Here is a 27,997-nt window from a genome sequence, read left to right as displayed (position 1 = left end):
CTGAATTTTGGTTACTTGTATTGATAGATGGTGAATCCAGGTGTGAGAGGAAACTACTGGATATGGCATCAGTTATTGCTAAGATGGTTATTGCCAAGACATGGGGGAAACATATGTGTGAATAGAGGGAAACGTTTTATATGGCAAAACTACCGACAGGTAGCAGACCACTAGATCATTGGTCCTCCTTTAGATAATACATGTCCGCCAATGTCACTGACCTGGCTCCCTCCCAGAAAACAGATATCTCAGCAGATTAATGGCCTTGCTAACCCATGATATGGATAGTAGAAATGGGTTGATCTTTGAGGGACGACATTATCATAGTATTCATTCAAAGATATGGTGTATCCACTCACAACTCCTCAGTAATTGTACCTCTCCTGGTATATATTTGTCATTGTTCTATGCTGCTTTGTTTCTTGCTACGATGGCTTGAACTGGCCTTGCGGGAGGTGGGTTGGTTGAACAATGTATAAGTTGTTATTGTTAACCATAGTTAACCATAGTAAAAAAAAAAAAACACAAAGAAAAATAGAAAAGGCTGATTCCAGCAGTTCTCCTTGCTTTAGATGCCGAAAAGGAATGGTAGTTTCTCTTTCAAACGATGGAAAGTATGCGGTTTGGGCAACATTACCTTCAGAGGATACAAGCCAATTATCAACCCCCGACCCTGCGTCCGTTCATTAATGGACAGCTCTCTGACCCTATCTGATTGGAGAGGGGGACTAAACAGGGGTGTTTGTTGTCTCCCCTGCTCTGTGCAATTTATCTAGAACCCCTTCTGCAGCATCTGCGTGAAGTACAGGGAGTGAAAGGTTTTCATTTTTGGGGTGTGAACATAAAATAATGATATGCTGTTGGCTCTCTTGGACTTGGTGGACTCCTTAAGAGCGATAGCCTTTGAGCTGGCGTTGTTTGGTGAAGTGTCAGGTCTCAAAATCAATACACGTAAATCAGAGATATTAAATCTTACACTATCGAGGGAAAAGGTAGGGTAGATACAGGGGTGTACTCCATTTCAGTGGGCAAAAGAGAACATCACATTTTTAGGGATTCAAATTACAAAGTCAATGGCAATGCTATATGAGGCACACTATCCCCGGTTAATCAGCACCCTTAAAGCAGATCTGCGACGTTGGAATAGATCGTGGATGGGGCGGATGGCCTCAATTAACATGGTGACCCTGCCATGCTTCCTTTACTACTTTCAGGCCCTGCCGGTCTTCCTACCAGGGAATTATTTCAAATCACTCAATTGACTATTATCTGCATTCAAGTGGCATAATAAAAGACCCCGGGTGGCCCTACGAAATCTAATGGCTCAGAGTAATAGGGGATGAATGACCGTTACCGATTTTAGACAGTACTATTGGGTGGCCCAATTGAGGGTGCTGAAACAATCGTTATCAGGGGACGATACTAAACTTTGGGTTTCCATGGATAAAGCAGTGGTGGGGTTCCACTAGATGCTGTTTTATGGTTAGCCAAGGAGGATCGGCCTCATAATATGAAGGCATTGTGGATTACTGCACTGGTGGGTGAGGTGTGGGATGATGTGGTAAAACAGAGGCATAGTTCAACAATTCTGAGTCCATTCACACTTCTATTTGGGAATCCCCAGTTAAGGCCTGGGATGGAGGTGAGAGCCTACACTAAGCTGAAAGATGCTGCCAAATTCACTGTTTTATGAAGCAAGAAATGTTGAATTTGTATCTTCAATCTGTGATTCTATCCTTGAAGGCAACGTAACAATAGGGGAAAGTGAAAAGATTCACAGGAAAATTGGGCAACTAGTGATATTGCCACAAAAAATAAAGAAGCATTATTCAGTGGTGAATATTCATCGAAATACTTTAATATCTAAAAATAATGTCATCGCCTAAGTACATGTACATACAATATAAATGTCATTCTATAGTTCATATACCAATGTACTTAATATTTAAATGTCCTGTAGTTCCCGTTTGTACTACTGGAGTCCGTTGCGCAAGTTTAATCCAATGTAGTTTTCTTTTTCTCCACTGGAGTCTTTTGTGCTATTTTTTTCATTTCCGGTTACCCGCGTCCACCATTTTCATTTGTCAGTGTTTCCGGTGAAGGTTCCAGGTGAAGAATTTTCCTTGCTTATCACAGATTTGGATTTTTTTCTCACTTTTTCATATGGCTTTTTTCCTGGATTCTTTGGTTTTTAGGAATATTTGTTGGGGACACCATTTTTTGGATCAGTGGATTTTTTTTCAGATTACTTTTTGGAACTTTGATTTTGTCACGTTTTCTGATGTTTTTTCTTGGAATCTTTGGATTTTGGAATGCTTTCTCTGGACACTGTTTGTGACGTGAGTTTAAGGAAGGCAATTGGGTAGTGAGCAAGACATAGGCACCCTTTTGTGCTTTAGAGTCAGATAAAGCTCGAACATCAAAACAGGGCAATGAAAGTGCTTGGTGGTGTGGTTAATATTAATTAAAATAAACAGGCTGAAGCAAGATTGTTTTTAGCCTCCCTGAGCTGTCAAGGCTATGTGCAGAAGCAAAATAAATTGTAGGAATCTCAGAGTACGAACGGTCAAAACATCACCACCTTCCCGGATCCAAAGCAACATGCCAAAGGGAAGATGTTCAACAGACATACAACTTGATTGTGACATTGACTATCCCCAGCCCTACAGTTAAGGGGGTATCAGCCACTTTTGCTCCCTAAAAATAAGCAAATACTCCCAAAAAATAAAAATGGGGAGTAAAAATACTTCCAATGAAACATAGCAAATTGACATATGAAATCTTGTGCCCCTGCTTTCACCCAAATAGGATATGTTTGGACCAGTAATATACATAGTATCACAGGTAAAAACTACTATAATTAGGGAAGAGGTCACAGGCATCTTTTAGTGTAGCTCAATAACATGGGGCAGAGAAATATGTCTCACAAAAATATTGCGGTTTTGCGCATAAATACATTTTTATTCGCATATAAAATACTCACATTGGGAAGAGGACTTAACTTTTTTAGTGCCTAAAGTCATGCTACTTCCAAATTTCAAAAATAGGGAGTAAAATGCTCCCACTTCAAAATCTTATCTGGAGCCCTGACTAACCCTATGAATTATGATGGAAAAGAACTCCTCAACATCTCGACAAAGGCACTTTTTGATGAAATAATTCAGAAGGACACATCAAGAATGACAGAAAAAGGTTGCCAATTGTACAACGGCTTTAAAGAAGGCCGGATTGGGGACGTGTCTTGGAGTGCCATCGATGTGGCTGCTCCTCTGAAGCCATCCGTGGGAAGCCCGCTGTCAAGCTGAAAAATATGCAGTTCCCGTGTGTCTTCTGAGCCACTGACTTGACCCACGGCAACGGGAACTGCTACAGCATCACCAGCTCGGAGATGAGCTTTTGATTCAGCTCTGTTATGCCCAAATCCAGACAGGTCTCTTTGGCACCCGACCGAGCCTGAAATTCCAAAATTGCGGGTGCGCACTACGAGTGAGAGCGTAGGTGCGCCGCGCTAAGAACCCTGGCGGCGAACTCCCTAAATCTTGGAGGGCGGCCTCAACCCTTGTGACGGCAGCCCACTAGGAGCGGTGGGCCGGGTGGCATGCTCCCCCGCTCCGCGGGACTTTATGAGAGGACCTTGGCATCGGGCGCAATCAACGGCTGAGGCCGCCTGTGGGGAGCACAGCCTAATGGGAGCGGTGGACCAGGTGGCAGGCACCCACGCTCCCACGGTACGGCATGGACGGACCCCGGTGCCCAGCGTGACAGGCGGCTAAGGCTCGCGGCACCCCAGAGGACTAGGCAAGTTGCCCAGATCGGCCCCCTCAGTGGCACAGGGGCCCCGTGAGCGCCAAGCGCCCTGCAGCAAAGAGGAGGCGGGGGCCGCCATAGAAGCCTCAGCTCTTCCTCTGCTCGGAGGAACAACACATTCTGCAGGATTCACCGTGACTGTGGGACCCTGGGGGTGGGCCCCGGCTACCGAGCGTGACAGGCCCTTGGGGGGCGCTTTGATTGGGCCCGAGGTGGCGCAGGGGCCCTCATGAAGTGCCATTCTCTCTAATGAAGAGGCTCTACAAAGGCAGCAATATCCTTGCAGCGCAGACGGGGCGCAGCTCAACAGGCCCCCACAGCATCTGGCCTGGGCCCCCACAGAGACGGGAACCCGCAACTTCTCCATAATACACGCAAGCAGACTTGGCAGGCAGGGAAACGCACCAATCAGCCCCCTTCTCATGGCAGATTCACCATCCAGGCTACCATAAGGTCTCTACGACTAAGGGGTGATTGTCAAGGCCTGCAGTTCTCTGCCCACCCCGGACACAACTTGGGCCCTCACCCCCTCCCCCAAAGAGGTTGCATTGATCCTGCATACTCCTAAGGCAGCGTAAATCCCTCTGGCTCACTTCCTGGGGCGCCCCGGCCCACATCCTCACTGAGCTCCTCTCCCCCCAATCTAAGGAACAAGGGATACTACTATATCCTTCTCTTCGCTGAAAGAACTATAATCTCCCTCGCCCAACATTGGGAGGCCACAATCTACTTAAACATCGTCACTGTCAGGTCTGGACCTCTATTTTGGGGTCTCCACTCCAATAAATTACAGGATCGCTACACTCCGGTCTCGGCTAGCGCTCTCTGGACTGGACCCAAATAGAAAACCTCAGCACCTCCCTACTCTCCTCCCCCCCGAACCGTCATTATGGCCAAACAAGCGAAAGCTGGCAAGAATTCGGACATTGCCACCATGTTCACGGCGACAGACAGAGGAAGGAAACCCGACCCTGCCAACTTTACCACACAGAAGCCCCCGGAAGAGGGATAAACCCTTGCCACCAAAGGAGACATACTGGCCTTCATGGCAGATATTAAGTCCGAATTTAGATCCTGTATGACAGAACTCACCACCAAATTAGAACATACCGATCAAAGGGTGACTGAGGTGGAGCAGAGGCTAGGGAAGATCGAGGACTGCTCTCAAGACCATACAACCACACTGGGGGAAATCCAACACTCAATCAGAGCCCTACAAGATAAGTGCGAAATCCTTGAATTTAACCAAGAAGATCTCGAAAATAGGGCCTGCCGCAATAACCTCCAGATCAGAGGGCTCCTGTCCTCTGTCCTGGACAAAAACCTGCCGGAATATGTGGCAAACTTTTTCCAGTCCCTGCTCCCACAACTGGACAAATCCCAACTATTGCTAGATCGCACCCACAGACAGCACCCACGCCGGGGAGTGGATTCGGACCTGCCCCCAGATGTCATCACCAGGGTCCATTTCTTTACCACAAAAGAGGCCATTTCAGCCATCAGCCGCTCACGAGATGAACTCTCCTTTCAGGGCTCGCCTCTGCAGATCTATCAAGACCTCTCACTTCTTACTCTCCAGAGGAGAAAATCACTCCGGCCCCTGGCCCTCTTCCTCCAAGAACACCAGGTGCGGTACAGATGACTGTTTCCAACGGCTCTACAGTTCTCATATAATGGCACGCTACGGAGAATTAGCAACCTTGAAGATGCCAACAAAATCATGCATCCATTCTCACCCAAAGAGACCATTTCGCCGATCCCGCGGGAGACTTGCAGGTTGCTTCCTCCCTGAAACCCAGGCGGTCCTCTTGGTCTAAGGTACCACGGAACAACAGGAGGAGATGGTCAGGGGCGGGACCGCACTATATGGGCCTCCGCCTCATGTAGCTACTAGCCGCCCAGCTCTCCCCTAAAGGGATCCGTCATCTCCGACCCAGCTTACGAACATCACTGACCATGACGGCTGGCTACACCCACGGCCCATGCCCATTCCAAGGTACGTTCCATCTCTGTGTCCTTGGAATTCCGTACTACTTCTATTGACTTGATTGGCCCGGTTGGCCAGGGGTTTGGCCGCATTCACTATGTCGACCTCCCCGCTAGTTAAAGTTACGGCCTCCCGTTGGGGGCCCGTGTTAAAATCCCAAGAGCAGGACGATACACATCTAGCCTCACTTGAGATGGCGGCTAGCCTTCTCCCCTCGACCCCCCCCCATACAATAGGGTGGGAGGGACCTTAGCCCAGGAACATCAGAACCTACAACTTCTCTCGCTCAACGTCAATGGGCTGAATTCCCCCGCCAAACGAAAGTCGATTCTGCAAAAACTTCAGGATGAAGAGGCAGGGGTAGCTATGCTCCAAGAAACTCACCTACTACCGGTGGACTTTGGGCGACTCCGCTCCCGACTATACCCACTTCAGTTCTTCACCTCGGGAAGCTCTAAGAAGGGGGGGTACTGCAATCCTCTTCAGGAAAGACCTAAATCCCTACATCCTGGACTCGAAAACATGCCCAGAGGGCGGGTTTGTAGCAATTAAATGCCTTTTGCTGAGAGACCTTTACACCTTCGTCTTAGTATATGCCCCCAACTCGGGGCAAGCAATCTTTTACGACTCACTGAGCTCCTCCCTCTCAGGCTTTATAGAAGGCCAGACGATAATTGGGGGTGATTTCAACGGAGTACCAGACCCCACCAGAGACAAATCCCACACCCCCACCCCCTGGAGATTTTACTTGGCACTCAGTCTCTTACGCCTATTCAGAGCCCTGGGGTAGTGTACTCGTGGCGGGTGCTTCACCCCTCTGAAATAGATTATTCCTTTTACTCCTATGTTCATCGAACGTTCTCGAGGATTGACCTCTTCGTAACATCCCCTCAAACTCTCACCTACGCCAATGAGGTACCCATTGGCCCAAGGATCCTATCCGATCACGCCCCAATAATCATGGAGATCCGAACCCACGACCCCAATGCCAACTCCCCACATAGATGGTCTCTTTACGACCCAATTCTCAATGACATGTCAATAAAGGACACGATCGCAACCACGATCAAGAACTTTCTCAAAGTAAATCCAGATACACACTTCCCCGGCAAACAATTGGGATGCCACGAAGGCAGTACTCAGGGGAGCTCTGATTGCACAAGGGTCTTCACCGTAACAGGCGGCAGTCCCGGCTGGCCCTTGAGGAGGAGCTACAAACAGTTGAGGAAACTCATTAGGATGGTCCCCTAGGACACAACGAGCCATCCGCACAGCTAGAAAGAAGCTAGAGGTCCACTACGCCGAACACACCGCACAACTGATGGCCAAGGCCAAGCAATTCTATTATGCAAAGAACAACAAGGCAAACAAGCTACTTGTAGCTAAGATAGCCAAATCAAGACGTACCAATACTATTACTGGTCTTTGCGATCCACAGGGAGTGATCCAATATGCAGAGTCGAAAAAACAGCTGCACCATCACGGGATCAGTCCAAACAGGAGGAATACCTGTGGGGAGCAGCCTTGCCGTGCCTACCTGACCTGGCGAGAGAGAGCCTGGAGGCGCCGATCACAGAGGAGGAGCTTGAGGAAGCCATTAAATCTCTTAAAGCTCGGGCCCCGGGCCCGGACGGCTTCTCCTCCAGGTTCTATAAAACATTCAAACCCCAGCTGGTCCCCCCCCTTTGGTGGCACTCCTCAACTCCTTTAGAGAAACAGGGTCAGAGACCCCTTCAATGCAGGAATTCACCACAACCCTTCTACCCAAGCCAGGGAAAGACCCGAGAGACCCAGCCTCATACATGGCAATAGCCCTGTTGAATATAGACGCTAACCTATATTCCAAAATCCTTGCTAACCGACTATCTCACATTCTCCCTGACATAATTCACCCTCGACCAAGCAGGCTTTGTTTTGAACAGAGCGGCAGGAGACAATATCCGTAGAACCCTGAACTTGGTGGACCTCGCCTCCCGAAACTCACAGGGACTTGCATTAATGGCCTCAGACGCCATTAAAGCATTTGACAGGGTGGATTGGTCGTTCATGAGACTCACCTTGGAGGCCTTCGGATTTGGCCCGACGTTCCAGACAATGGTACTAGCTAACTACAAAACCCCAAAGACTTTCCTGAGGATTAACGGGTCCCTTTCAGCCCTGATCCCCCTGACCTGTGGAACTAGACACGGCTGCCCACTATCACCCTTACTCTTCGCACTTACTATGGAACCCTTTGCTCAGAGGATCAGGCTGAACAATTACATCAAGGGCCCCCAGGTCGGCCCATCCCAGCACAAAATTGCTCTATACGCTGATGATGTTTTGCTCACGCACTCGGAGGCCCGCTCCTCACTAAAACATGCCCTGGCGGAAATAGCCAGCTATGGGGAGGTTACCGGCTTCTCTGTCAACTTCTCAAAATCGGTAGCCTTGGGCATCGGCCTCCCTTCGGAGGAACGGGAGGCGCTAACCAGGATGTGCCAAATCACATGGAAGAGACAGACCATTACCTTACCTGGGAGTTCACATTCCTGCGAACCCGAAAGACACATACCAGGCTAACTTCCCTGGACTGTTTAGGGAACTGGAAGGGGATCTGAAGCACTGGACAACCCAGGAAATCTCATTGATGGGACGCATAACAGCCTGCAAAATGAATTTGCTCCCAAGATTCCTCTATGCCTGCTCTTCCCTCTCAGTAGCAATCCCAGCACCAGCCCTTCAAGACTTGCCTAGGAAAATGCTGAAGTTTATCTGGAGGGGCAAAAAGACCAGAATCCCCCATAAGACATTGGTAGGCAGCTCTAAACTGGGTGGGCTCGGGGTCCCCAATCTACAAGCCTATAGGGCGGCAACGCAATTGGCACACATCCACGCATGGCAGATAACCACGGACTGCCCCAGATGGGTGGAACTGGAGTAAGCACAATTCCTGCTCCCCCTGTGGTTTCTTCCACATATTCCGCCTCCCCTCAGAAAGCGCTGGAAGGGACTTCTGCTGACGACCAAACACACTCTGAATTCCTGGGACTGGGCATTGAAACAAAAGGGAATCCCGCGAGGATTGAGCCCCCTATCACCAATTTTCCACAACCCGACCTTCTCGCCCGGAGCGATCCCTCGTAACCTCCAGAACTGGATAAATGGAGGCCTTGAGACCCTGGAACAGCTATATGCCGGGAACCTACCCTGCACATTCAAACCATGCAAGGAAATGTTCCAACTCCAGGAAAGAGTCAGATTTACATATTTCCAGCTGTGTCATTGGTTCTCGCACCCCCAAACACTCCAGGCGGCCCCGCGCCCTCTTGCCCCCCTCGAACTAACACACAAGGACCTCCCATCCCGAGGCAGGATGTCTACTTTACATATAGACGCTTCTTGGGAGACTTTCTAGCTTCAAAAACCCGATGCATGGCCCAATCGGAGGCCGACCTGGGAAACCCGGTTGAGGACCAGACCTGGGTGGATATCTGGGCTCGAACCCACTCCTCGTTCACCTGTGTCACCAACAAGGAATGTGCATACAAGATCATGTTGCGTTGGTACTACCCTCCCCCCCTCAGGCTTCACCATATGAACCCCCGGGTGGACTATGCTTGCTGGAGAGGGTGTGCCCAACCGGGCTCCTTCTTCCATATGTGGTGGACATGCCCAAAGATCCTGCAATTTTTGAACTGCTTGTCGACTATTGAACAGATCACCGGGACGACGCTCCCGCTGGAGCCCGAACCCATTCTATTGGGGGTCCCGGTCCCCGGGGTCTACCCACGCTCTGGGAACAGAGCAAAACTGCTGACCCAATGTCTCCTAGTGGGTAAAACTGTGCTCGGCCACTTCTGGAAATCCCCTGACAGCCCTTTTATGTCCCATGGTGGGGGAATTTGTGGGACATACTGATAGCGGAAAAGGTAACTGCGGAAAGGGCAGGAGTCCTTCACCGCTTTCAGAACATCTGGGCTCCAGTACTGGAGTATGATCTGCGATTCCCAGCCCTGACCTATAAGCCCATCAGTACCCAGCGGGCCCTGAAGGATCGAGAGGACTCCTGAGGAGGGAGCACAGTGGGCGGGCCCGCGGAGCGATGGGCCCAGGGGTCCCGGACCGAGAATGGGGGTGGGGGAGAGGGTGCGAGTTGGAGGGGATTGTTGAAAAAGGTGTTATATGTCTTGCTATGCTGTACGATGATCGTCCTGCCTTGGTTTAAAATATATTTTCTTTTTAAAAAGAAGACCGGATTGAATTAGACAGTTGTAGATTGTGGGTACCAATGAAGAAAGAAAAGTTCCAGCTGAGTAAGTGCATGCACAATTGTTATGACAAAAGTATCAGACACCATAGTGCAGTTGAAGGCAGATCTGTCATGCAGCGCTCACTGACCTGTGGTATCTGTGGCTGGGAGCAACTGGAGCCGGTGTGATTACAGGGAATCCCTTATACCATCTGGTCCCAGAGTGGCAACAGGAGACCGTGTGGTTAAAGGGAACACCTATGTTAAATCGAGGAAAAAAAGTCTGAGTGCTTGATAGTATTTGCTAGATGAATGACACACAGCTGTATCCGATGGGTTGGAGTCGGTTGGAAGTAGAGGAGAGCAGAAAAATGACATGCAGCCATGTCCAGCGGTAAGGAGTCGGCGGAGAGCAGGTCAATGACACAGTAGTGTGCAAGGAGCAGGAGTAGTAAGAAGGGCAGATGGAGCCTGCAAAGTCAGGAAACCATGTACTGGCAAAGAACGCAGTGGGAACAGGAAGAAATGCAGCAGGATCGGGCAGCAAAGTAGCGGGCACAGGAGACAAGGATAGCAGAATGGCATAAACAGCTCAATGATAAAAGCAGCTCCAGAGTCCTGGGCCCCCCTGATTCTTGGCTTATTCACTCATATCCTAGCGAACGACTTGATTCCTACCTCTTGGAAGTCGGCCATTATTGTGCAAATTTATAATAAGAAAGGCCCAATTGAGAATCCTGCAAATTACTGGCCTATTGTCCAGCTGGATGCCCTTGGCAAACTCTTTGCCTCGTTCCTGCTGCGTCATCTTCAAGCATGGATCTCCTTACATGACAGATATGACCCACGCCAATCGGGTTTTATCAAAGGAGTTGGCACCGAGCTAAATATATTTCCTCTAAATATACTTAAATCAAAAGCACACTTCAATAATAGGCTAATCTATTTGGCCTTTATTGACATAAAGAAGGCTTTTGATTCGGTGAATCGCCTACAGCTGTGGGCTAAGATGGAGGCATGGAACTGTCCCTCTGATTTATTGGCAGCCATCCAAACCTTATATGACAACACTGAAATCTGAATTTCTCTCAATGCTTAAGGCCTCCTGTCTACAAAGATCAATGCCAATAATGGATTGAAGCAGGGCTGTCCGCTTGCAGCAACTTTATTCAATCTACTCCTCTCCGATATGATGGACTATATGAATAAAATGTGTTCCTTCATGCCTATGATCGGTGTGAATCATCTTTCCTGCATTCTTTAGGCAGACAATATTGTATTAATCGACACAACGCCTATTGGCTTGCAACGAGCTTTGATTCAACTGCAGAAATATTTGTCTGACAACGGCTTGGAAATTAATCCTTCAAAAACTAACATCATGATCCTTCGTCCACGCGATCGCCGTTGTGTCCCTATATTCAAATGGCATCTCTCCAATCAACCTCTTTCTATGATCAATGAGGTTTGCTTTTTGGGAGTTCAAATTAATAACAGCCTAGCTGATCAAGCACGGAAGACAAATTTGAAAGCAAGATTGAGGTCCATAATTACGAATGGTCGAATCATACACAAGATTTGGTAAATTCTCCTTTGTACCCTTACTCACGTATTCTACCGCAAAAGTATACTAGCGCTTTTACATGGGACAGAAGGATACATCTCTACCCCATGGGAATTTTGGTCAACCCTCGAAAGGGTCTTTTTGGAGGAAAATCCTCAAACTTTCAAACATAATTCCTGCCATGGTCATACTCTACAAATTGGTATTAGTATCACTCCTTGCAAGATCTCAGTGGAAATCTTTATCGCTCTACCACAAGTGCATACTTGCTCCCTCGACAAAGCCTTATACCATGCTAAACTTGGCACTGACTAACTGCACAGAGGCCCTACTGAACCATTGGCATAAAAGCTGCCAAGTTTTATTGCCCCAGCTGCACACCAATTCCAATAAACTTGTTTTCAATCCAGAAAAATGTAAGCAGAAATTGTAGACGGATGATTGGATTAAAACCCTAGGAGGTAAAAATGTCTTCAAGCTTCCATCTGCTACAAAAGACGATATCAAACCCAGGAACCAGCTGCTCAAATACCTCCTATAATTCAGAATTCCTGGTACAGAAACTACCTTTTGCGTTTCAGACTGAACTTGTTACCAACTAACCAATTGTTGTACATCTTCAAGCAGTCCGCCTCTAACAAATGCTGATTCTGTAACAACTCAGAAGAACTTCAAACGTTGAAACATGTAACTCTATTCTGTTTCGGCTTTGAGTGACTTGCAAACATTTTATCTTGGAAGGTGGGCTACTAGCATCTGCAAGTCTGATGCAAGGTATTTTGGGCTTTCCTTTCTCAGGGCACTCATTTTTCAGTCCTCTTCTGCTTTATCCAATTTTTAGATAGGGCCTTTGGTGTTCTGGAATAAGTTTCCTTTTTACAGAATTGAGAAGCCATGTACATTCAAGATGTTGTTATATTTTGCAACTTGTAACAAAGGTTTGTTATGAACCATATTATTTGAATACAAAAATAATTGAATGTTCAACGGGAAAGGAAGCAGAATAGGTCAACTAGTGGTATGCTGAGATGTAGCTACACACTGTTTAACCTTCCCAGAGGAATTTTCGCAATGTCTGTGCGTCCTGTGACTTGCGCTGCGAACACACAGCGGTCCACTGATGTACTGCTGGAACATTCCTCTACTGCCAAATGCATGGGGTGATCAGGTTGCCATCATGGGGGAATTACTATGTAATGATCATTCTTTGTTCACACATTTGCTTCACAAAGTCGAAGTGACATTGATCTACAGGAATGCTTGAGTCAACTTAGATCGTAGAATGATGTTAGCCACAAACAAAAATAAGCTGAAGATGATACTGGACGAGGAACAACATACAGAGGTTTCTAACAACATGCCTGAGGTCTCTTCATTTGTTACTGACGACAGGTTATCTGTAACAGAGCAAACCTATTCAGCAGCTGTCCTTGACGGAATGGCAGAATTGCAAGCACTGCAGAAACTGTCATATGTGAAGACATACCACAAACCTACAATTGAATTCAACAAGAAAATAGAACCTTATCTGCTCAAGTATGATGAAACTTGTTTAGTATTTGATTCCTACCTAGAAAATTCACTGAAGAACTCCATGCTAAGGCAAAGAGCAGGAAAAGCAACACATGTTGAGTACAAAATCAGGGATTCAACAAATATTGAACATGTTTCCATGAAAACCCTCCTATTGCATTCTAAAGCTAAAAAATAGTTAACAGCTTACCTCTCAAATAAATCAATTCTGCTTACACGGGTGATAAAAAGAAGCATGTTAGCCAGTTGGAGAAATTGAAGCCAAGTCATCAGATGGAAATGATTTTGGAGACATTGAAACGTCACATGAGGAGGCAGACACAAAAATAAATCTTCACTCCTTTTATGCATCACGTTGTCATGCTACTACACTCCACATTTTTTCACCTGATACAGATGTTTTTGTTCTTCCCCTGTGCTGGTCTCTGTTTTTCCCATCTGACTACATGTTTGTCACAGGAGGTGGCACTAATAGAAGATGTATAGATCTCAAATGTGCAGGCTCCTTCTTAGGGCTTGCAAAAGTGCAGGCATTACTAGGCCTTCATGCTCATTCAGGTGTGATGTTACCAGGTACTTTACAAAGAAAGGAAAACTAACTTTCTGGAAAGTTTTCAAGACTTCTGAAAAGGAAATCCTTGAAGCTTTGGGAAAACTTGGATATCTACAAGACTTTAAGAAGGATGATGAACGAATGATAGAGCGATTCATTTGTCAAGTATACTCGCCAGGAACAAAGATTTCGGACATTGGTGAACTGCATTGGTGGATATTCACAAAAAAAGAGATGCAAAATGAAAATCTGCTGCCAACAAGATCCTCTCGAATACCATACATTTTAAGTACTCATTACCAGGTGATTGAGTGGCGTCGTGCTGATCAACATATGAATCTCCCACAGCCATCCCAATTCGGGTGAGAAGGAAGATAATCAATATTCTCCTACTATGTGTACACTTCCATGTGCACCACAATCAATCATACAGCTGGTACAATGTGAATGTGTCAAAGGATGGCGGGCTGTGTGTTGCAATGCCGAGCTCAGTCACTAAGGTGCACAGTAGTACTGTGTAAGTGTGGTGGCGATGAAGCTATGTGATAACTATTTTGTAGATGATCAAAATGATTTCTGAGACTCAGAAGATGACCTGTAAAACCTTAGGTTCTCTCTCCATATGTAAATATCTAGTATAGTTTTAATAAATAGTATATTTCAACGAGAAAGTTGAAAAATATTTAAAACGTTCTAGTTTAGTGCACATACAGTCGAAGGTTTGTGATGGAGTAGCAATAATTTACAAGGCTATATCTCAGAAACGGTAAAAGATATAAAACATTCCTTTGGTCATGTTTAACAAAAATAACTTCTTAGCAAATATTTCATAGACCCAACCTAAAAGCAGTTACAGCTCAGAAACATAATGAGTATCAGAAACGGCAACCACCTAGGATTAATGACATCACACAGGCCCTCTGCCACAAATTCAGCCAAAACACCTGGTAGTACAGGATTGTATGCTTCATTATCGATGCATCCCTAGTAGGCATACCTTCCCTTCATTCAAAATCCCACGGACTAGGTTATTGTAACCGATGCCCCTCAACTAATAACCAATTTACCATGGCTGGCATAATAGGGTTGCTGGGAAGCACCTGTGTATTGTAAGGGTGCAGAGGTAGGATGCTGACACAGTGGTAGCATTTTGGTTGATAAAGACTTTTATTATAAAGAAAATATGGAAACACACTACTTGTCCCTATGACCAAGAGAGGTTGCCCTACCTCAATAAAAAGACTAAGGACTCTGTCAGGATGTCCAGTTGAAATCAAATTAGTCCTTCGTCCAGTGTCAAAACACCTTTTTCAAACCCTCACACTTGTAACTAGTACCAAAGGGATAAAGGGACTTCCTGGCCCAAAGAATGTACTCCCTTCCAATGGACAGTGTCCAATTCTACGTGGGAATGTTGTCTGCGAGAATGGCTCCCTTCTCCAGAACTTTTAAGTTCTCCTTAAAGAGGCCAACACAAAGTTGCAGGTTTAATCAAAGTAAAACTTCAAAGTTCCAATAAAAAGGTCTCTCACGGATTCCAAGATGGCCGCCCGCAGGTGAAGACGTACATCTCCGAGCTCCGCATCAGCAGGATTCAAAAGGAGCCTAAAGCAAGCGCAAAAATGCTGAAAGCGCAAGGAGTAAACGCATTAATGGTGACTGAGGCTGCGGATCGATGAGCATTCCCAACGCAGAAGAGGAAGAGCTTCAACAGACCGCTATTCCCCAACGGTGCAAATCAGGCGGGAGACCCGAAGTGGAAGGCCTGGAGGGGGATGGGCGAGTGAAGTGCCCCGCTGCGGAAGCCTCCCCAGAGAAGAGAGAGTGAGCCCCCCCTGGAGATCCGAGGTACGAATAACCTCCCCCCCGCCCTGGAATCACCCTGGCGATCCGGGGGCTGCTGGACGGCCCCTCGGCGGAGCGGATCAGTGGAGGCACTTGTGGCTGCAGCGGCTGGGAGGCTGGCGAGGTGCCTGGCGCAGAGAGTGGAGCCCCGGGGCGTCCCGCGGGACGAGGAGAAGAATTTGCCTTACAGAGGGAGCCGTTGTGGAAGAGATGCAGAAGTACCCTCTGACGGAACAAGCCTGAAGGGACCCCTGTGGGAGCTGTGTGAGAAGCCGGGGACTGTCGGCGGACCCGACGGACCTCCCGCTGGATAAGCGGAGGTCCCGAGCCCAGGAGCCTTGATCCCAACAGAGGAGGAACCGCACAGCCCGCGCAGATTGAAGGAGCCCCACGCCCGCCCCCGCCCTCTGGGTGCAAAGCATACAGAAGGCCACCCAACCCGCAACAAGAAGAACAGGAGCAGGGGCACTCCACAACGTCTAATCAAGTTAGTAGCAGGGAACAGGGGGACAATCGTGGCTGAGAAGCAGTGAAAGAACTCCCCTGCCAGTGCAGACCTGAAGCGGCCGCGCAGAGGTGGGAGAGGGGGCTGAAGACAGGTGGTGGGCCCTGCGGTGCATCCGCCTGATAAGCGGGGAGACCTGGCGGGGGGGTTGCCCAGGCTCCGGAGGGAACCAGCCCGGGCGGCCAACCCAGACCAAGCGAACCCCGCGCCCCCTGCCCCCGGGTGGAGGAAAGGAAACTCTACCGACAGAAGACGCATCACATCAGGGACTCTTCACGGCGGGAGCTGGAGAAGCCCCACTGAAACACAAGAGAGGGAGCGGGTTGACCAGAGGAAGCAATAAACTCTGGCCCAATCGGGGTGAGCGGAACCTGCAACAGCAACGGATACCAGGAGAGTAAGGTAGGAGACTCGCCCATACCTCCTTACAAAATACACATCCAGTGAGGGGGGCACCAATACCAGGCACTCAACTGGAACTGCCCCAGCGAAGGTGAGGAGGAGTTGGGCCCCGGGGACTTAAAGGACAAGCCCCCCAGGTGCAGGTGGCAACATACCAAAGCAGCAACCCCAAATAATAAAAGTGGGGGGAGAGACCACAGCTGAACACAGGTGAGCACGGTGCCCGCACCTCGCCCCCCATCCAACCCCACCAACGGGAAAGTACCGCTGGATCCCCGAAGGAGAGCAGTCGCCCCCGTGCTAACAGCCAGCCAATACCCACCCCAGCTGTCACAGCAACAGCACAGACCTGGCGGAGAGCACAAGATAGCAGTGATACCAGTGATTAGCCTAGATGCCTGACGCCAGGACGAAAAGCGCTCCCCCAAAAACCAAGAAAACCAATTGGCCAGTGTTAGGCAGAAACCTGTAAGGTACTACCCTTCTCTTCGTGGTAGTGGTAAGCCGTGGTATTCCGCCGGTTGCCGGGGTGCTTGGCACGGGCCAGGCGGCCACGAGATGCTCCAGGAAGGTGAAAAGAAGGCAAAACTGGTTATCCCCACCAGTCAAAGGAAGAAGACTCTCCGGACTGGAGATCTCCTCTGTCGTCGGGAAAAGTGGTGAGACGGTTCAGCAGGGCTCCACCGGTGGTGTTGTCATTGCAGGTCGGCTCAGCTTCTCCCTCCTCTGATTCTTAGGTCCTGTGGCGACTTCTGAAGTTCCCATCCCCAAAGCCCTGCTTTTATGCAGCAAACCCCCATTCATTCAGCGTCGCTGTCAATCAAACATGCTAAGTGGTGAGCCGGCCAGCTCACCACTTGGGCCAGTCACACAAGAGTGCGACTTGAGTTGCCAAGGCAACTCAGTCCAGGGTGCCTAAACCCCCTCCCACACCCCCTGTGGTACCCAGAGAGAGTGGCATCACTTTTGGAGGCTTCTGTGGAGAAGCCCGCCAAAAAGTGGAACAAAGGGATCGACTTGTGTTGGAGTCACAGAAGAGTACACAAACGCCATTTTAGAATCGAGTTCTGGCAAAAAATACCAACCGGTGAATTAATATTAAATAAATAAACCGGCGGTATGTTCGAGGCTATAGGAATTAAATAATTAAAGTTGGTAGCCTCGAACAATGGGAAAATCCCATAGAGATATATTCGCGGTCGAATATAAAAAGTAGTATCCACTGCCACCAGCCAAAACTCGATCAGGGGGGACGGAGATGTGCCCCCTCGAACAACAGACCCCGGGGCAATCGAATTGCCCCAACCAGTACATCCACAATATGATGGTTTGTACTGGTGTCCATAATTTGGGACTAGTAAAGCCAATGGCGACTTTACATGCCCTGGGAGACAGTAGTCAGTCCCAGGGTATGGAGTCTATGTTGGGGGGGTCGCTACGACACCCCCCTGGGTTACGGCACGGAGAGTGCTGTGTAACCCACATCAAAAACACATGAGACCCTATGGAGTAAAAGACCCCATAGCCCATAAAACACATGGAAAGACAAAGGAACACCTCAAATCATGTCTAGGAGTGGGAGTAAAAGAGTCTCACTCTTAGCAGGAGAAAAAAATAAACCCCAAAAAATCCAGCAAAGCTGCTGGGGGACTCACTAGGTTTGGGAAATTAGCCTTTTCAGAGAATTCACCCTAACAGCCAGGTGCTGGAGTCGACAACAACAACAAGACCTAAACACACTGCTGCCGTCACAACACTCTACAGAGACAATGCCGGATACACCCCCAGGCGCCACAGACTCAGACAAGGAGGACCTGCTGACTTGCTTGAAGGGCATGGAGATTAGAATGACAAATGCATTCCAGACCCAAATTGGTCAGCTACGGGACGACCTAAAAACCTCACTACAAGAAGTCCGGAAGGAGATCAATGAGTTGGGAGAGAGAGTGGACACAACAGGGAGTGCCTCTCCAACTTATCAGAAGAAGACGGAAGAAAATCAGCACCTGTGACGAGGGCCTTGCGCTGTTGGGAGTGGAGGAGAACCAAAATCGACAAGGAAATGGTCGGGTCCTAAAACAAACAGCCCACCAGGGCTAACCCATGGGAATGGTCTACAACACACAGGAGTAGACCCAGGAGAGAACCACACCTTAGAGGTCCAACTAATAACTCACCACGAAATGAAGCTCAACGTTGATTACTCAGGACGCTCTCGAGACTCCGGCTGAAGATGCCTATAACAACATCCTATTATGAAAACACACACATCTACAGGCCTGCAGATGCGGAGCAGGGAGGTACCGATTCTTGGAATCCAAACCAAGTCCGGGATCTCTGAGACCTCTCGGAAGTAAAGCCCTATACAGTGATCCTGAGCCCCAGTTTACTAGAGGGGGATTCTGGGAAATCCCAGTCACAAGGGCCACAAAGGGGGCGAGGGGGAAGGAAGCGGAGAAGGGAGGGGGACAGGGGGAGTAGAGAAGCGAAACACAGAACAAACAGCGGCCGTAAGAAACAGAGTAGAATAAAACGGCACAGAGCAGGGGTGGGTGACATTGAGGTAAACCAGGCGTGGACCACAAGGGGGGGGACAACCCTCCACAGAGGAAGGATGGCGGAATCTAATGTAATTTCCCTGAACGCACAGGGGCTGAATTCTCCGAGTAAGCAGAGAGCCATACTTGAAAGGTTAAGGGCTATGAAGGCATCTATCGGGATCCCAGAGGAGGATGTCCCACCAAGCTTTCCCACAGCATTCTACGCTTCCAGTGGGGGGAAGAAGAGGGGAGTAGCTATTCTGATAGGACGAGACCTAGAATTCAAATAACGACAACTCCGAAGGGACAGCGGGGGAAGATACCTTGAGGTTAATGGGAGAATAAAGGGCTATATGCACACAATCCTAGCCATTTATGCCCCCAACAAATGGCAGGATGTATTCCTCTCGGACCTACTAAACCAGCTGGGCAGCTGGTGCGAAGGCCAACTGATAATAGGCGGGGACTTTAACTGCGTCATGGACCCGGCGTTAGATAAAACTCTTCCCCCCACAGCAGCGGACCAAAGGAATAAACAGGCGTTAGGACGCCTCTTTAGAGAGCTGGGGGTCATAGAGACATGGCGATTCTTTCATGAGGGAATCAGAGAGTACACCCATTACTCAGCGGTTCACCTAGGCTATTCCAGGATAGATATGATCCTGGTGTCGGCTATGCTAATCTCCCAGATAACGTCAGTAAAAATAGGGGTTGAATACTGTTAGGACCATGCCCCAGTTATGGCGGGGGTGGGCTGGGGAGCGGGAGCGCGGAAACAAAAGCCACCCTGGAAACTAAATGAACTCCTCCTGAAAGATATAGCTTTAAGGGATAGAAAGCACCATCAATAATTTATTTCAAAGAAAACGAAAACGGGGAAGTGAGCTGGGGGGGAATATGGGAAGCTGGGAAGGTGGTGATTAGAGGGAGTTTATATCTCAGGCAGCAACATACTACAGGAACAGAACCCTCATAACACAACAACTAGAAAAAGAGGTGAAGAATGCTGAAACCCAAAATAAGGCCCAGCAAACAAGGAAGTCCCTACGCGAACTCTGGAAGATGCGAGCTCAGCTCGAGAACCACATGGCAGGGTGAATGGCCCAGACACTATTAAATGCAAAACAGTCCTACTACACACATAGGGGCAAGGCAAACAGATTCTTAGCCACTGAACGGAGAAAACGGAAGGCCCAAAACTACATCACGCAACTACACGACAAGCACGGCAACCCCCACACAGCGGAACCCAAAAAGATGGAAATAATGTTGAAATTCCATGAAGACCTCCTTTGTGGAGCGAAACTGGACCGGGAGCAACAACTTTCCTATATTCGCTCAACCACCTTATCACAGAACAAGAAAGGAGTAACCTAGGAAGCCCGATCACAGTACAGGAGATCAGCGACGCAATTTCGGCACTACCGACTAGGAAAGCTCCCGGCCTGGACGGCTTCAGCAACGGCTACTATACAACATTTTGTCCTCAATTTCTGGCCCCGCTGATCAAGCTCTTTAACACAATCGGGGAAGAGGGACGAGTGATGCCAGACATGAAGTGATCCACGACCATACTGCTACTAAAACCAGGGAAAGACCCCCGCGAGTCCTCTAGCTATCGGCCAATCACATTACTAAACACCGATGCGAAAATATACACCACAAAAATCTTAGCAACATGTCTGATGAGGATCCTCCCGAGCTTAATCCACGACGATCAGGCAGGCTTTAACACAGGCCGACACACTCGAGACAATGTAAGAATAGCAATAGATGTCATAGATGCAGGGAGACAAACTCAACAAGCAATAGCAGTGGCCACCCTGGACTCAAAACGAGCAGTTGACAGTATGGATTGGAGTTATCTGGAAATGGTGTTGGAGGGCTACGGATGCGGACCGGCATTCACAAATATGGTGCTAGCAAACTACCAAATCCCAGCAACTAGCTTCATGATCAATGGACAAGGCACAAAATACATCAAAATTTGCAGAGGTACGCGACAAGGATGCCCACTCTCCCCACTGATATTCGCGATGGGAATGGAGCCTTGTGACATGCGGTTTAGGCAGGACGCAGACATCAGGGGACTGGAATTTGGTCAGACAACCCATAAAATTGCGCTATATGCCGATGACATTATGCTCTTCATGAGAGACCCAGAAGTAACGACGCCCCGAGCAATGTCACAACTACAGGAATTTCGAGAGGTTTCCGGATTCGCCATTAACTTCTCCAAAGCAATGAATATCACGGAGAAGAGAGAAGTGATTGAGAATCTAGAGAAGAACTTCCCAGTGCCGTGGGTGAAATACTCACTGGAGTACCTAGGGATCCGTCTAACGTGGGACCCAAACAAACTATACAAAATGAACATATTCCCCCTATGGAAACAGTTGCAGGAAGATCTGCTCAGATGGGAAACCCAAGAACTGTCGTGGTTTGCCCGAATCACAGCAGTAAAAATGACTATCCTCCCCAAACTCCTCTACGTGGTGGGAGCCATCCCGATGACCTTTACCCCGGCCAAGATCAAAGAGCTTTAAAATGCGATATTCAAGTTCATCTGGCAGGGGAAGAAACCAAGGATCCAGAAACGCATCATGTTGCGCCCACCTCTACTCGGAGGCATAGGAGTACCTGACATGAATGGTTACATACTGGCAGCTCACCTAGCCCCTATATTACGGTGGGCAAACCATGATAATCATAAAGGTTGGTGTCAAATGGAGCAAGCCCCCCTAAAATCCTTAATAAACCTGAAAACAAGGGGCCGAGAGAAAGGGGGCCTTCTACTGGAGGCGACCAAATGGTCCCTGCTCAACTGGGACAAAGCCCGGAAAAGGAAGGGAATCCCACGAGGACTAGGCCCCAACACTTCATTAATGCACAATCCAGACTTCTCGCCGGGTCTCCAAAAGAAGCTCTGGGAAGGATGGGCAGGAGTCGACAAACTGACCCTGCAAGACTTATACATTAATGGCACCCCACTGCTTTTCACAGAATGCCAGCAGAAATTTGGCCTAGAAGAAAAAGAACAATGTAGATATACACAGACTAGGCACTGGATAACTCACCAAGCAGTGAAGCAGGCGGGCACAAGGACACCAACAGGCCTGGAACTGACCCTACAGGAGGGTCAGACATCGAAGGGAGTGACCAGACTTTACAGAGTACTCATCAAGGCTCAAGCAGAAGACGTGCTCCCGTATCAAGAGATCTGGGACAAAGACTTGGAGGAACCCATAACAGAGCAAGAATGGAACCAAATCTGGGCAAGAGCACACGGTACCTCCAGATGCACCACGATCAAGGAATCGGCATATAAATTATGCCTCAGATGGTACCTGACCCCCCCACCGCATATACACAATTAACAAGTCCTATTCACCCAATTGTTGGAGGAAATGCAGAGCGAAAGGCGACCTATACCACATGTGGTGGACGTGCCCCAAAGCAAACACGTTTTGGAAAGAAATATTAGGCCACATCAAAGACATTACAGGGGTGGAACTGCCAATTTCCCCAAAAACTATACTGCTGGGAGCGCCCATAGAGGGGATATACGCAATGTCGGGGCCCAGAGCCACCTTAAACACTCATCTGCTATCGGCGGCGAGAATGTCCCTGCACAGAATTGGAAGAACGAGTCAGATCCACAGACAGCCTGGTGGTGGGTTAAGATCTGGAATGCAATGGCCATGGAGAAGATATGCGCCCTCAACTCCGGAAAATACCTAAGGTTCCTAACTATATGGTCGCCGTTCCATGATCTAGTGAAAGACAGAGAAGCCCATTACTTCAAGCCACGCCTACTCAGGAATATGCACGTTATATGAACCTCTTCTTTGTAACAACCAAGACTCATTTGCCTACCGAAAAAGTCTCCCAGTTTGTTCTCTAGAACCCAAAGGTTTGAGTTTAAATGTTGAAGGAATAGAGGGTATAGTGGGGGGGGAGGTGAAAGGGGGGGGGGTAAAACAGAAAACCCTCGAAGGCTAGCGGACGAACGTCACCCAGAAGAGCAAGATATCAGGTGATGCGCAATACTCTACCAGACAATAAGGACCCGTCAATGGGTAATGTACATGTACCATTGCATTGTCTTTGTATGCCTTCGATTAATAAATAAAGTTGTTTTAAAAAAAAATGGTCTCTAGGCAACGCTAGGGCGATTGACTGCCTTTTCCCTGGTCAGAGTATTTGCAATGCCAAGAGGTTTTTCCTCTCCTATCTCTCCACAAACTTCACAGTACCAAGAGGACACCACTTCTCCCTTGGCTTCTCCAGGTTCTCACAAACACCAGGGGCAAATTACCCACTCCCCTGGTTACAATGTTTACAGCGCCAAGATGACACTGCTCCTCTCTTGGTTTCTTAGGATTCTTACAAACTACACCAGGCGGAATTACTCTCTTCCCCTGGCCACAGTATTCACAATACACAGTTCAGCAGCTTCTTATCACCCCCAGCCTGCCTGGTATACTCTCCTGCTAGGCGCTAGGTCAGACTTTCTTCCTCCAACTTGGTCAAGGGTAATATTTTCACTTATTTGCTCTTCCTGGCACAGCCAATCTGGTTCACACTTCACCCAGGTCCTGTGTCTTTGAAGACTGCTGCAAAGTTCCGCTGGCAGCCCTGGTATACTCTCCTGCCAGGGACTGACTTGGATCCCAGACCCTTCTCCCAGGTTTGTCTTGTAGCTCAGCACCTTGTTTGCATGCTTCCTTAGACTTCAATGGGTCCTCAACCCTTCTGTACTCTTGTGCGGCTTCCCAAGTTTCATATGGGTCCAAGATCCTTCTTACAACCTTGTAATGTCTCTTGACTAGGCCCGGTACACTTTCCTCCCTGGCCTCTCTCTGTCTCTTTGGGTTGCTCTTTCACCCCAACCCAACCACAGCCTCTGGGCCTCCCTGTGACTTTCTGTTCCCCATCCAAGTACCTTTGCACCACTTGGTCGGCAAGGGTTCCGGTCCTCAGCAACACCGGTAAGCTTATGCTACTTCCTCCTGAGCTCTTGCAGTCTTCCATTGGCGAGACCCCAGCTGATCTCTTCCAGTGAGGGAGTCTCCCGTCTCCCTTAGTCCCTTGCCCTCTGCTGTCGCTCAAGGGTGCCCCTCAACCCTTTTTGGGAGGCGCGCCGGTCTTCTTGGTTCCCCTAGTAAGGGAGACTCCAGCCTCCCTCAGTTCCCCACAGGCTGCTGGGGTTCATGGATTCCCCCTCTTTCTGGGAGGCACACTGGACTTCTTGGTTCCTCTGTGAGGGAGACTCCAGATTCTCTGTTCCCCACACGCTGCTGGGGATCAAGGTTTCCCCCCCTCACTCTGGGTAGTGCAGTGGTCCACAGCCCCTTCTTTTCCAGCACAGGATTCCTGCTCCTACAGTGAAGGCTTGACAACACTTCCTGGTTTCCCTTCTCTATGTCTACTCTAGATGGACCAATCGGAAACGAGCAACCACTAGACTGTTCCTTGGGGTTCGCAAAGATGATCCTCATTCCTCTGCGGCTCTCCCTCGTCACAGTACTGATCTTTCGGCTTTCATGTGGGTCATTGGGGTGCCTCCTCGTCACAGTACTATGAAGTGGATCTTCACTTGGGTAGCTCCTAAACGTCCTTGGCTCAGTACCTCCTAAGGACTGGGTGTTCTCTACCTTACAGAGGCGCATGGGAGTGTAAGGGTGTTATGATTCACTGCTGCAGCCCCAGGCTTGTGACATGGTCGCTATGGCAACATTGGCAACGCTTCCCTTACCATCATGGAGGGTCATGTCAGCACGTTACGTGGCGCAGCGACGTCATCCGCTCAGCAACCCAGACACCGTCTACAAGCTATTTCTATGTCCGACGCAAAGTAAGCTATGCGTTTTACCTTTCTTGCTGCCTTCGCTCCTGGTGCTTCTCCTTGTTCCGCTCTTTCCTGCTGCTGCTAAATCATTGCCTGTTTGCTTCTTTTGTCTGCCTCTTGGCCATTCCTGGACCTCATTCCAACAGGAGCCATTCATTCAGGAGTTCTTCCTACTGACCTAGGGAATAGTGTGGATCTTCATTACCATGACTTAAGTTTTTTTTCCCCTGGAAGGGTTTTTCCAGTTCTCCTTGCCTCCACATCCCCTCGGCAGAGCCAAAACACCTGTTTCCAACCCAGATAGCGGTGGCTGCCCAGGGGACTGGAAGTCGTTCATGTCTCTAAGCGTTGTTACCAAGTGCTAAGGCAAGACGTGATCTTGACAGAGGGGAAGGTGCATCTTGAGCCGGGTAATGGGCTTTTAAAAGGGGTGACGTATGGGGGACATAGCACGCTCTCTCTAAATGGTCGTCCTGAACCTCATAAGTGCCAGCCCCCAACCCCATTTGGAGAAGTGGCAATTTCTTGCGATTCATCACAATATATAAGTGGACTATTTGATTACAGCGTATCTGAAGGTTGTCTCAGCAGTTTTTGATTTAATGACATGCTATGTTGCATCTCGGATTCAGCATGTGATTTCCTGGACAGATTCTATTTATTTGTCTTTATAAAGCCTAACAAAGACTATTACCGGTATCCAGGCGCTTTGGAAAATTCGTATCATAGGTTCCCGGGAAGTTTTGAAATAAATAGGAAGCTTATTCCACAAAGCCAATGTACAAACCTTAAAAACTCTACCGCTGAGACAAGCTCCACAAACAACTGGAATCACCCGACTGTCACTTTCACAAGAACTTACAGTTGTTTATATCTTTGAATTTTCTTTGCCAAGAAAACCGGATTTTGATAAGTTTGGTTCTCAAATATTAGGCAAGGAGATGACAGTTTGATGAGATATTATACAGACCGCTAAAGCAAAGATGTAATGTCTGTTGAAAAGTGGTCCCAAGGTGACCGACCTAAAACCATCTTTACTGCTACATTTTGCACATGCTGAAGGAGTTTAATTTGTTTCTTGTAGTGCCCTTGAAGCACAGATTCAATTGAAGTATCCCAACACGTCTTGATAATTTGGCCTGTTTGACCCCATGTGAGTCCATTTCATATTCTTCCCAGAGCCCTCGCGGGACCAGGCCGTGGTGTTGAGCAACCCATGTGCGCAGCAGACGCTTCCCAACTACACGTAGCATGGTTTGCTATGTCCACACATCCGTGCCTATAAGAAGCGAGGTGCGGACCCTCTGCGGCAAAGCCCATGCAGGACAAGGCCGTGGTAATGACCAATGCAGGTGTGCAGGAGATGCCGCCCGATTATACGTAGCACACTTTGCCACGTCCACACATCTGTGCCTATATGACCTGAGGTACGGACTCTCTGCGGCAAAGCCCTCGCAGGACAAGGCTGCTGTGTTGAGTGACGAAGGTGCGCAGCAGACGCTGCCCGACTGCATATAGCACACCTCGCTATGTTCATGCATCAGGGCCTATAAGAACCAAGGTACGGACCCTCTGCGGCAAAGCACTCACAAGACAAGGCCGTGGTGTTAAGCGACGCAGTTGTTGGGTGGCGATGGGTTTGCTGCATAGACAGTGACTGCAGACAACCTCACCCTCTTGCCGGCTGCCGCCAGGTAAGAAGTAGCAGGGAGAGTTAGCTTGCTTCACTCCACGCAACCCCCTGACCTGGTGCCCCTTCTCACTTCTGCACACGTGTCGTTTCCCCCTGTGACCTGTCCTGCCCCTGCTCACTTTTGCTCCCTCGCATCATAGGCCGTGTGCGTTCCCTCTCAATCCTAGATTGCGTGCACTCCATCTTTAGCTGCGTGTGCTCCGGCGCAGCCTATGCCGGGTGCATTCCCTCGCAATCCTAGATTGTGTGCGGTCCCTCGCATTTAGGCTGTGTGCACTCACTCGCATCCTGGGCCGTGTGCGTTCCCTCGCAATCCTAGATTGCGTGCGCTCACTTGCATCTTAGGCTGCATGCGCCCCCTCGCAACTTCAGGCAGGTCTCCCTCCACTCGGACACGCACCCCCCTGCTTTCCCATTGGGTCCTCTCCTTCCCCCTTTCCTAGCCCCCTTCCCATTTTCCTAGCCCCTTCCTGTTTCCTAGCCCCCGTCCTCTGACCTATTGTGTACTGTTCTGAGGTCATGTTCTCCACGTTTGTTGGCTATTTTTGCATTGCCTATATCCCTGCTGTGTTCATCATTTTCTTCTAGGTTCCCTGGTCGATTGTTCTGTTTGTTAGCGTTCTGTTATCCATGGTTGTTATTGCCTGCAACCCTGCTGTGTTAATTCTTTTCTTCTAAGTTCCCTGTTTGATTGTTCTGTTTCTTGGCATTTTTGTTAACCATGGTTCTTTGCTCACATTGTAGTGCCTGCATCCCTGCTGTGTTCTTCCTTACTTCTAGGTTACCTTAGTGATCGTTCTGTTCTTTCATTCTGTTTCTCCTTGTTAGTTTACTTACATTGTACTGCCTGCATCCCTGCTCTGTCCATTCTTTACTTCTAGGTTCCGCTGGCAATTGACTTTGTCTATACATTGCATCTGATTTTCTGTCATTATGTCCTCTGTGTGCCCCGCCTCCTTCTGTGTCCCCCGCCCTAGTGTTTCCCCGCCTGCCTGCTCCCTAAGCTCACCCACCTACCTCCTCCACTCTCCCTCTCCCCCCACTCTTACCACTGCACCCTCTATGGTGCTCTCTGTCTCCATCTTCTCTAACTGCTTTTCTATCTACTATCACATCCTTCTCACCAAGTCTGGCAAGAAGAAGTTCAAAAGGGATATTCTGGTCTCCAACCCAGGCCTCCCTATCGCTGATATCTATACCAGTGCTTCCCCAGACAGACCCGTATCAACTTGCTCTTTATCGCTCCTCTCCAGGCATACGGACCTCCCATATGGTCTCTATCTTCTCTCCTTTTTCCTCTTCACCCATTAATGGTGGCACTGATGGGAGACCATCCTGGCCCCCTTCCACTCCTCCACTAAGTGGCACCGTCTTAGTTGAAGGCCCTCAGGTCAACCTCCTCCTTTTTGATAGATGCTTCCCACCCCTTATCAACTTCCTTTCTTCTGCTGTCACTTCTCTCCCCTCTCTGGCCCCTCTGACTCCT

General features: G+C 48.8%; 1 protein-coding gene across 14 annotated transcripts in view; it reads left to right on the top strand.

The window, feature by feature from the left end:
- SETDB2 (SET domain bifurcated histone lysine methyltransferase 2) overlaps positions 1 to 27,997 on the top strand; it is a 1,645,210-nt gene that overhangs the window by 468,652 nt on the left and 1,148,561 nt on the right. The gene's annotated exons all lie outside the window — the stretch shown is intronic.

The sequence above is a fragment of the Ambystoma mexicanum genome, chromosome 7q (assembly GCF_040938575.1).
Source record: "Ambystoma mexicanum isolate Mex_15411 chromosome 7q, UKY_AmexF1_1, whole genome shotgun sequence".
In the NCBI taxonomy this organism is placed as follows: domain Eukaryota; kingdom Metazoa; phylum Chordata; class Amphibia; order Caudata; family Ambystomatidae; genus Ambystoma; species Ambystoma mexicanum.
The sequence above is the reverse complement of the archived record's forward strand: the minus strand, read 5'-3'. Positions and strand labels throughout refer to the sequence as shown.